We start from the raw sequence: 9,538 nt of genomic DNA on the forward strand, positions 1-9,538 counted from the left end.
TGTGAGTGTCTGATGATAGCTGACTTGTCGATTTCTTCTTTCCTGCCGTGTGTTTGATGTTCCTTGATTCTGGGCTTGAGGTCCCGTCCTGTTTCTAGGCTTCGTCGGTGGGGACGTTGGTGAACAAGGAGACGTAATCGAAGCTGACAAGGATGTCCGTTGGCTTGCGTTTGATGGAATTGATAGTTTCAACGAACTGGTTGGAGTTGGTGATGTGGCGTCTTGTGTGGCCGACTAGGGGGTGCAGAATCTCGGTGAGATGTTTGGCTGTGTTGTAGGTGGGGGAACCCCGGGATGCAACGATTGGGCAGAGCGGAATGTCGGGCTTGTGGACCTTGGTTTAGCCGAAGAAACGAGGGCAGAATGAGCTGGATGGTCGGAGTTTTCTATACAGTGATGTGAAGATAGTGTGGCTTCGTTCAAGGGCTAGAAGTTTGTTGATGATCTTCTCCTCCAAGGCTGGGATGGGGTTGCGGGGAAGACGGCGGTAGGTGTCTGAAGATCTGAGTGAAGTCTTTCGGGCTGGTCATCTTCAGACACCTACCGCGATCAGTTTCAGTCGTGTTAACTTAGCCAGGACCTAGTTTCTTGATTCTGTGCCCTGCCGTCATCGCAAAATCTCCACTTACTCACTGTTACTGTTACTGTTGGTGTTTATAGTGTTAGCAGATTTCACGGAATGGCGACGCGTTTTGCATTATGTGCACGCTGAGCTCCGGAAACACAATTATCTTTGTTGGCTCCTAAATATGCCGTAACTTTAATGTAACTTTAATTTACACGGATCGTTTAGGGATTTTTAATTCAACACGTGCACTTAAAGTGCAGGCATTCATTGTAGCATGTTGTGGGTTAGGTTACAATAGTAACAATTTTTTCTAATGCAATACTTTTAAATAACAACAGGTTTGAAAAGCATTGACGAAATCGCGTGAACTCATATTTCTCTGGCAACGATCAAATGTTTGTGTTGGGTGTTTTTATCTTTCTCTTTCCAAAGTTACAAATCGTCGGCTGCCTGGCGTAAGGGTGAAAAATGGGTCAAAAGATAGAATTCAGATTTTTCGGATAATCGATAGAGCTTGGAAATATCTTTCATTTGATATACATATTGTCTCGAGGGGCTACGTCATTCTGTCGTAATTAATAGTAAACAAAAGACGGAAGGAGGATTTTCATTATTAGTCCCCCGCAAAAGGACTTCAACGTGTAATACTAATGTAACAAAAAATGTTCAAAGCGCTAACGTCCCACTCAAGTGGGTACGCAAAGCCAATTTTGTTCCCGGCAAAAGGACGTAAGGATTTATCAAGCCACTTAAGTGTACGTTTAACCCTAAAGGGGCCGGGGGACGGAATCCGCCCCCCCCCCCCCTCAACATTTTCCGTGATAGCCTCTAAAAAATGTTTTTCGCGACCCGAGCTGTTATGACTTTTTAGTCTCGAGCTTTGCGCAAACTTATACCAAAAACATAAAAATCGGACCACGGGTTGCCGCGTAGCGAAAATTTTTCCGCCGCTACGCGCCGTGAAAAATGAATTTTCGCATATACTTGTGTACACAGAGCAGAATTGCCATTCGTAAATATGAATAATTAATTAGCCATAATTCCAAAACCCTTTGACCTATAGTCATGAAATTTCTTGGGTATGTTTAAGAAGAGTTGCTCTATGCATGTGATGAGTTTCAACATTTTTCGTCACTCGATGGCCGAAATCTTGGGGGGGGGGGGCGGAATCCGCCCCCCCCCCCCCCCCCCCCGGCTGAGAGATGGTCAAAATAACCCGGCCCCTTTAGGGTTAAGGCTTGGGAAGTTTCCGGTAAAAGTTCGTTAGTATAACAATTGAAATAACTGCACAATTAAGTAATATTTTGACATAAACTGAACAATATTATTTTACCTATTAGGGAATGTCACCAGTCAAAATTTCAACCTTATGTGATATTTAATCAAGAAATGGCAGCACAAAACATTGAATTCGATTATCTCCAAAATTGCTTTTTGCGTGCCTGGCCTGCTAACTTCTTTTTCCTTGTCACGCGACAAAATTTAATACAAATGTAAACTTGTGTCCGTAAACAAAACATCAGGTGACTGCAACATTACTGGTTGATAAAACCACCACATGTATATCGGACGTCAGAGTTTGAAAGGTGAAAAAACTTGATTAGTTTTTGTTAAAGGTAAAACACAGTTTGCGGTTATTCGATAAGCTGTATGTAATTGAAACGATTTTGGGTACGTTGCTTATCATGCCAAAGTTCACTATTACTTACAGATGCCTAAAAAACTTGTGTACATAATTGTGGACAGCAAATATTGAGAGTTTAATTAGGCCTTTCTTAAACTAAAAATAGGTTGTAGGGGAAATACAGTTTTTTTGGGTTATAAAATAAGGTGTACGTAAAAACAACCTTGTTTGTTTATTAGTCCATTAGGGAATAGTTTGTGGCTTACATGAGCTCACATGAGGTGCGGAATGAACTTTCCATCGTAAATACCAAAATAAACTGAGCGGAAAACAATCGGTCGTAAAGTTTGTCCACTGTTAACCCAACTTTGGCCTTTTTTCCCTGCAATGAATGAGGTCGGGCTCTTTTTTTATCGTAGAGAAACGGTTTTGGCCATACAAAGAATAATCTCTATATTTTTGTTCATGGTAAGCAGATTTCACGGGATGGAGAAGAATGTTGTGAATGCGCATGCTTACCTCCGGAAACACTTTTACTGACGCTGTCAGCACAGAATGAAGACAGTAAGCGGGGTATTTTGCGGGAAATAGCGCCGTGAAATTGGGTCCTAGTCGAGCAGCACATTGCCACGTGACCTAGGCCGCCATGATTTTGTATATATTGAATCGTTTTCAACGAACGCGGCATCCAGGCTTGGCCGCCACAGCGATAAACGAATCAAACTCGTAATTTATTTGAATATTCATTCTTTGCTGAAACCCGAATTATTATACTTTGATGCAAATTTCATTTACACCGGCCGCTTAATGGGTTTCATATTCAACACATAAGAACTTAAAGTCTATAGTATTTCATTACATTTTTTTTACAGTTATAAGTTTGCTTAATACAGAAAACCTTTTTGATACTCATCCTTTATAGTCGTAAACTTCCCTCCAAATAACGTATGTATTGTAATGTCTTTGTTATTAACTGAGCGCGACCATAGTGGATCAGAATACATACGGTATATTTTTGTTTCACATGTAATTGCTGGATGCCATTTTGTTAACAATAATTATGGAAAATACCTGCGCATTTTGAGTTGGCTAAATACGGCTAAAAAAAATTGGCTGGCTAAATACAACTAGCCAATAGTAAGCCAGAAGAGAAAGGTGAACTCTTATATTGGCCTGACGTCACATCCGTGAGTAAACATTTTGAGGGCATTATGGAAATTTGTCACATGTGGATTACAGTGCGATACACGAAATTTAATATTAACTGCTTGCCTCTATTGTAAGCATCATAATATTAATTCAATATACAAAATGTACATTATTTTAGCATAGTTCGTGTTAAACTTGTTGATATTTTTTTCATAAAATCAACTCAGTCATCTTTATCAGTAAATCAGCATATAATTTCTGAAGTTATGTTTTGAATACTTATTTCAACTTTTCTTGATGATTATTTTACATGAAATTACAAATAACTTACGAATCTCGTATTTACGAAAAAGCAACATCTTCCGATCTGTTAAAAATGCAAACTGGTTGATTTTTTTTGTAAGATTCAATATTCATTTTAAATGTTTACAAAATACACTGGATTGCGTAAACTACGATTACATATATGCAGTTTAAAATTGTTAGTACATCTTTACATATAGACTATGCGACAAAATTTCAGATAAAACCGTGTATGCAAATGATTGCCAACAATTCCAGAGTCCTCCACAGCATCAAAAAATAATTTAAATTGGTGAATAATTGCGAATCTTACAAAATATTGTTGTAGACATTGGTTAATAGTCCTCACTGATGGTTAAACTTCACTGGATAAATGGACCCAAATATAGCAATAAATGCAAGACCAGAACTTATCTAATAAGGGACTCTGAGACACTAAACACGGATCAGCGGATAATAGAGGCGCTAGTTTTAAAAAGAAAATCAGGAAATTGTACTCCATTTTACAATGAATATGTATTTGTACGTAGATTTTAATGCGTTTCAATAGATTTAAACTTGCTGTTAACGGCAATATATATTGGCAGATTTGATATTTACGAATGCTAATTAAAGATGATTACCAAAAAGTCGCTAAAGTTAAATATATTACCAAACTAAAGTGACTCCTTCAGCAGTTAGGTTTGCCGGTTCCTTTACATTCCTTTACACATGCAATGGTCCCCAACAGTGGCAGTTTCTTTTTTTTCATTTTGGTCATCCCACATCCCCTCCCCCCCCCCCACACTCGCCGAGATAGATTTACGCCACTGTACAGATTTAATTGCACTATCTGATCCTTCCAACAGTTGCAGTAAAAAAAAAGTGAATTTCAAAAAATTAGTTTTAATTAAACGCACTTTAGAGTAAAGACTAACGAACTTACTTACTACTACAATAACAAAGTATATATAAACCAGTATGGAAAATCCGCGACACTGAAGATTACAGAGGATTGGAATATTATGATGGCATTTAGCAGCCATGCAGACATACACAAAATGTACATATTTACGAGGAGAGACAAACATTTACGGATGCACGCACTCACAGAGTTCCAAATAGTGGCTATGGATTGATCTTCCGATCTCTTTTTCAAACAAAATTCCGGGGTTTTTTTTGAACGCCTCTTTCGTAAGCATAAAATTAACATTCATTTCATTTCACAAAATGTACATTGTATTTATATTTCATATTATCGGAAGAAGTTGAATTGATATTGGAGATTTTAATTTTGGATGTGTAAAAAACCTCAAAATTCACTCCATTTTAAACTTTGAATACATCTTTCTGTACAGTTTTGCAATGCATTTCAAAAGATCTGCAAATTCGTTATAGCAGCAATTTAGGATAAAATATAATTTTATAAAACACACCACATTCCTATATTTCATTACAGAACTTGCACCAAAAAGTCGTTGAAGATAAAGTTACAGGTCACAATAGAAATAAAATAACTGCTATTAAACCTAGGATTTTCGGTATTATCTGTGCATCATTCTCAGAACACACATCGCCAACACATGTAAAACAAATTGTGTTGATATGTGAATTCAAATAAACAATAAAAAGCAATTGGTTGTATAACAAAAACATGGCTAGTCAATATTTCGGAAAAACGATTTTGATATCTACAACGTTGAAGATTGCCACAAGTTGGTAGCATGCCAGGCGTCTCAAATTTTAAAGTTACTCTTACGGTTAATTACCCCCCCCCCCAACAACAACATTTACTGGCCCAAAATATGGCACCATTGACATTTACACAAGATGTAGGCTTAAAATTGCCTTCGAGCGCGTGGGGTGGGGGTCCCTGTGCACTTTGACTTCAAATCTTACAAAAAAATAACTTATCAAAGAGCTGATAACATTAAAGGGTCAGAGGTAGCCCAGTAACGGCAGACCAAAATACCAAGCCAATAGGAAGCCAGAAGAAAAAAAGGTCAACGCTGATAGTGGCCTGACGTCACATCCGCGGGTCACTATTTCGAGCATTATGGAAAACCCCAGGTATATTTCCCACATGTGGACAACTGTGCTATACAAATTTGCTATATTACAAGACCTCCTAGAAAAAGTCAGCTCTGTTGTTATACTCTGTTGTTAAAATGGACGAGACACATTGACGAGACACACCTTTACACAAATGTTGTGTACTTTTCTTTCATTGCCTAAAATGTAAAGTCACCGATTAGGCATTTTCAGTCCAGTATAGATAAACTTTAAGTAGTAACACCAACGAGGAAGATACTGCATAGTATATAGAATTTTGCAATATTATGACACTTTTTTAGACACGGTCAGACACACAAGAAATTTAACTTTCACTGCCTGCCTCTTTGTAAGCATTATAAGATGAATTTAATACAAACATGTACATTATTTTGCTATAATTCGGGATGAAATTGTTGTTATGTTGTTTTTTTAAATAAAACAGCTCAGTCATCTTTTATCAGTCGATATAAATCTGCATATAATGCATGCAGTAGTGTTTTGAATACTGATTTCAACTGTTCTTTTGTTGATTTTTTTTCATAAATTTACAAATACTCTACAAGTTACTAAAAGATATTAACATTCACAGATCCAAGCACTTACAAAATGCTCCCGAACTGTTAAAAAATCCAAACTGGTTAGCTGTTTTTATGAGGTTGATTTTATGCAGTGCATAAACTAAGATTACATACATGAAGTTTAAAACTGTTAATTTCAACCTTACATTTTTCTTGACCAGGACAAAGATTCAATCTGCGTTTTTGATGGGATAAAACAATGTATTAAAGAAATGACAATGACACTTCTGGATTGTTGGCATGTACAATAGCTGCTAACAATTCAAGGGGCTGCCGCACATTGTTGTCTGCGTTATCGTCAAAAAATATCAGTTGGTAAATAATCGTGGTCATTACGAAATAATTCTCGTAGAAAATTGGTTGATAGTCCACACTGATAATTAAACTTCAGTGATTCACACTGTGCCCGGATACGGACCCAAATAAAGCAACCAATGCAAGACGAGAATTTATCTCAACACGGACTCTGCCATAGTAAACATGGATCTGCGAATAATAGAAACGTTAAACACGAGATCTGCGGATAACATAGTCTTTACTTGTGACAAGAAAAATCAAGAAATTTTACTTCATTTTATGTAAATAATGAATACGCCTTTGTACATAGGTTTTGGTGCATTTCAATTGATTTAAACTTGCTTTAAATGGCAAATTATTGGCATGTTTAATTTTGATGAAAGTTAATTTAAAGGTGATAACCAAGAAGTCGCTAAAGTTATTATAATCGCACTAAAGTGACTCCTTCAGCAGTTAGGTTTGCCGGTTCCTTCACATTTCTCAGAACAGACATTGTCAACACATGTAAAACAAGTCGCATAGTTTAACATATGGGCCTGTGTGTTCAAATACGAAATAAAAACGGAATACATGCAATTGGTCCCGATCAATGGCAGGTCTGTGACTTTGTTAATCAATTTGATATTCTGCCTACTGCCTCGAAAGCAAGTCTTGTTAGGACCAAAACATCAGGCCTGCTAATTTTGTTGATTTGAATTCTAGGTTAATCCGGTCAGTAAACTATTTACAGAAATTCATTTTCATGAGTATAATATTTTACAATGTTTCCTATACTGGAAACATGCCTGAATAGTCGAATTTCCCTAAAGTTTTCTCATGGTGAATTGTATAAATGCACTACATGTTAATACAGGACAAAATATAATATGGCACCATTGACTTTGCGATTGCGCTTTGTTACCATTGACAGAGCCCCAGTGCATGGGAGGGATATACATACCCGCACACAAGTGTGTTTTTGCCTGCAATCTGCGACCCCCTATAGTCCCTCTTATGTTTGTAGTTTTTAGGAAGACCTCCCAATTGTTTTGTTTACATCGCCAAATTGGGGACCTTGGGGACCCTATTGTCCTCCATTGTCCAACGTCCCCTATTGAATGCAGAAGCAAACTCGCACTGGCATACAGTTATATACGTAAAATTTGTTTCCTGCATCTGCACGAATCGGCAACGTCTTCGCATGAGCGAAAGACAACGTCAGCAAATACGTCTCACACTTGGGGCGACATTGAACCAGACAATAACAGAGCTGGTCAGGCAAGATTCAATTACATATGTATAATAAAAAAAATAATCAAAGTATGTCTGCTCACACCAAAGGACCAAAATACAAACGTTCTTGAGCCTTTTTCTGATTTCCAGATGCTTGATTTGACCATACTTGATTTGACCATTCATTATGAATGTACCGGGAAATTTACAATTTGCACATTTCTTCCGTTATTGACAATTGGTTCAATTTGACCCTCATTTCTATGAATGTCAATTATCATTTCCTTAGGTCTGACAACAACTTCAGCTATTCATGCGGAGATGGTCAGCAATAGGTAGACCCCTTTATGTTGGCTCCAGTAAACAGTTGTAAACAAAAATGACATAGCAACTTACTGATACAAGTTAAATTATAACTTGTAGAGAATTTCACACAAACTGATATGAAATCTACTATGCGTATACGTATATAAAAAGACAAGCTGCAAAATGTCTGTATGCCCTACTCCCAGCTGCCGCCCCACTCCACAACCCGCCACCCTGCAACCAGCTCCGATGCCACCCCACTTTGTTATTCAATAACCTTAGGCCTACATCAAAAAACCGTTGAAATTACGGGAAATCTGTGTTGAAATTACGGTCACCGTGATTTAAGGAAACACGTAACTGACCGTAATGTTATGGGTTTTTGTTAGCAATCCGTTTCACAATTAATTTTAGCGGCGTATCGAGCTTTCAATGTTTTGTGGGGGCGGGGAATCAAAAGTCATCGGCTTTTTCAGCATTTGGTAATTTAGATGTCGGAATGGGGGGGGCAAATTCAAAAGCCTTAGTGTAATGGGTTTTTAGGGCCTTGGTTTTCTATATTTGTCGTTCTAATATCCCACTACTGCATAGTCTGCCCCCCCCCCCCCCGCAGGATACACTACCGGTGAATTTAAAGTAAACTTACGGGCAATTTTTTACACAGTGCATGCAAATGGTATTTACTGAAACTACGTGCTTCAACGGGTGCGAATTTGCTGACCGGCTCCCTGTAGCTCGCAAGTTCAAGTCAGGAACTCTTTTACCGGTTGTGGAATCGTAGAACCACTCGACTTATAAAGCACTTGAGCAATATTGGTGTGCAGCTTTTGCAATTGGTCGCCCGTAAGGCCGGACTCAGACAACAACTCGTATGTGTAAGTTGTACCACTTCTTGCTACGATAGCTTTGACGGCCTTGTTTAAATCCTCGCTCATATCAATTGGAATACCTGACGTGTCCGGTGTTAGTAACCCTTCACACAAGTGATTGCATTTGTGACCTAGGAAAAACTTTATCACGCCGTACACCCCAAGATCGGCTGGGCCGTAGTAGCCGAACGTCTTCCCATGTTTCTCCATGCTATGGACTGCTGGGTCGGTGAAGATGTATCTATCCCCTTTGTAAACTCCTTGTAAGTCCATCACAAGAACCTCACCATTTGATTCAGCGTAAGTGAAGTGGGAGAAGGCTTCTGGAACGAGGGTATCCTCGTCGGGGTTGACGTAAGCAAAATTGCTTAAGAAGTGGACGTACCGTCCCGGAAGCAAACGCTCAATTGCTACTGAGGCACCCTCAGGGACCATCACATCGGCTCTCGCTGTACGTCCAGTAAGGGTTCCGCGAATCGATTTAGGAACAGGGTCTCCTCCTCGTTGCTTGTAGGTAGCAAACGTCTTGACTTTGGAGATGATGGGAGTAAAAAAATCAATCCTGTCAAAGCCTTTTTTGCTGTATTTGACGTTGAAC

Source organism: Patiria miniata, unplaced genomic scaffold, assembly GCF_015706575.1.
Source record: "Patiria miniata isolate m_02_andy unplaced genomic scaffold, ASM1570657v1 HiC_scaffold_25, whole genome shotgun sequence".
In the NCBI taxonomy this organism is placed as follows: domain Eukaryota; kingdom Metazoa; phylum Echinodermata; class Asteroidea; order Valvatida; family Asterinidae; genus Patiria; species Patiria miniata.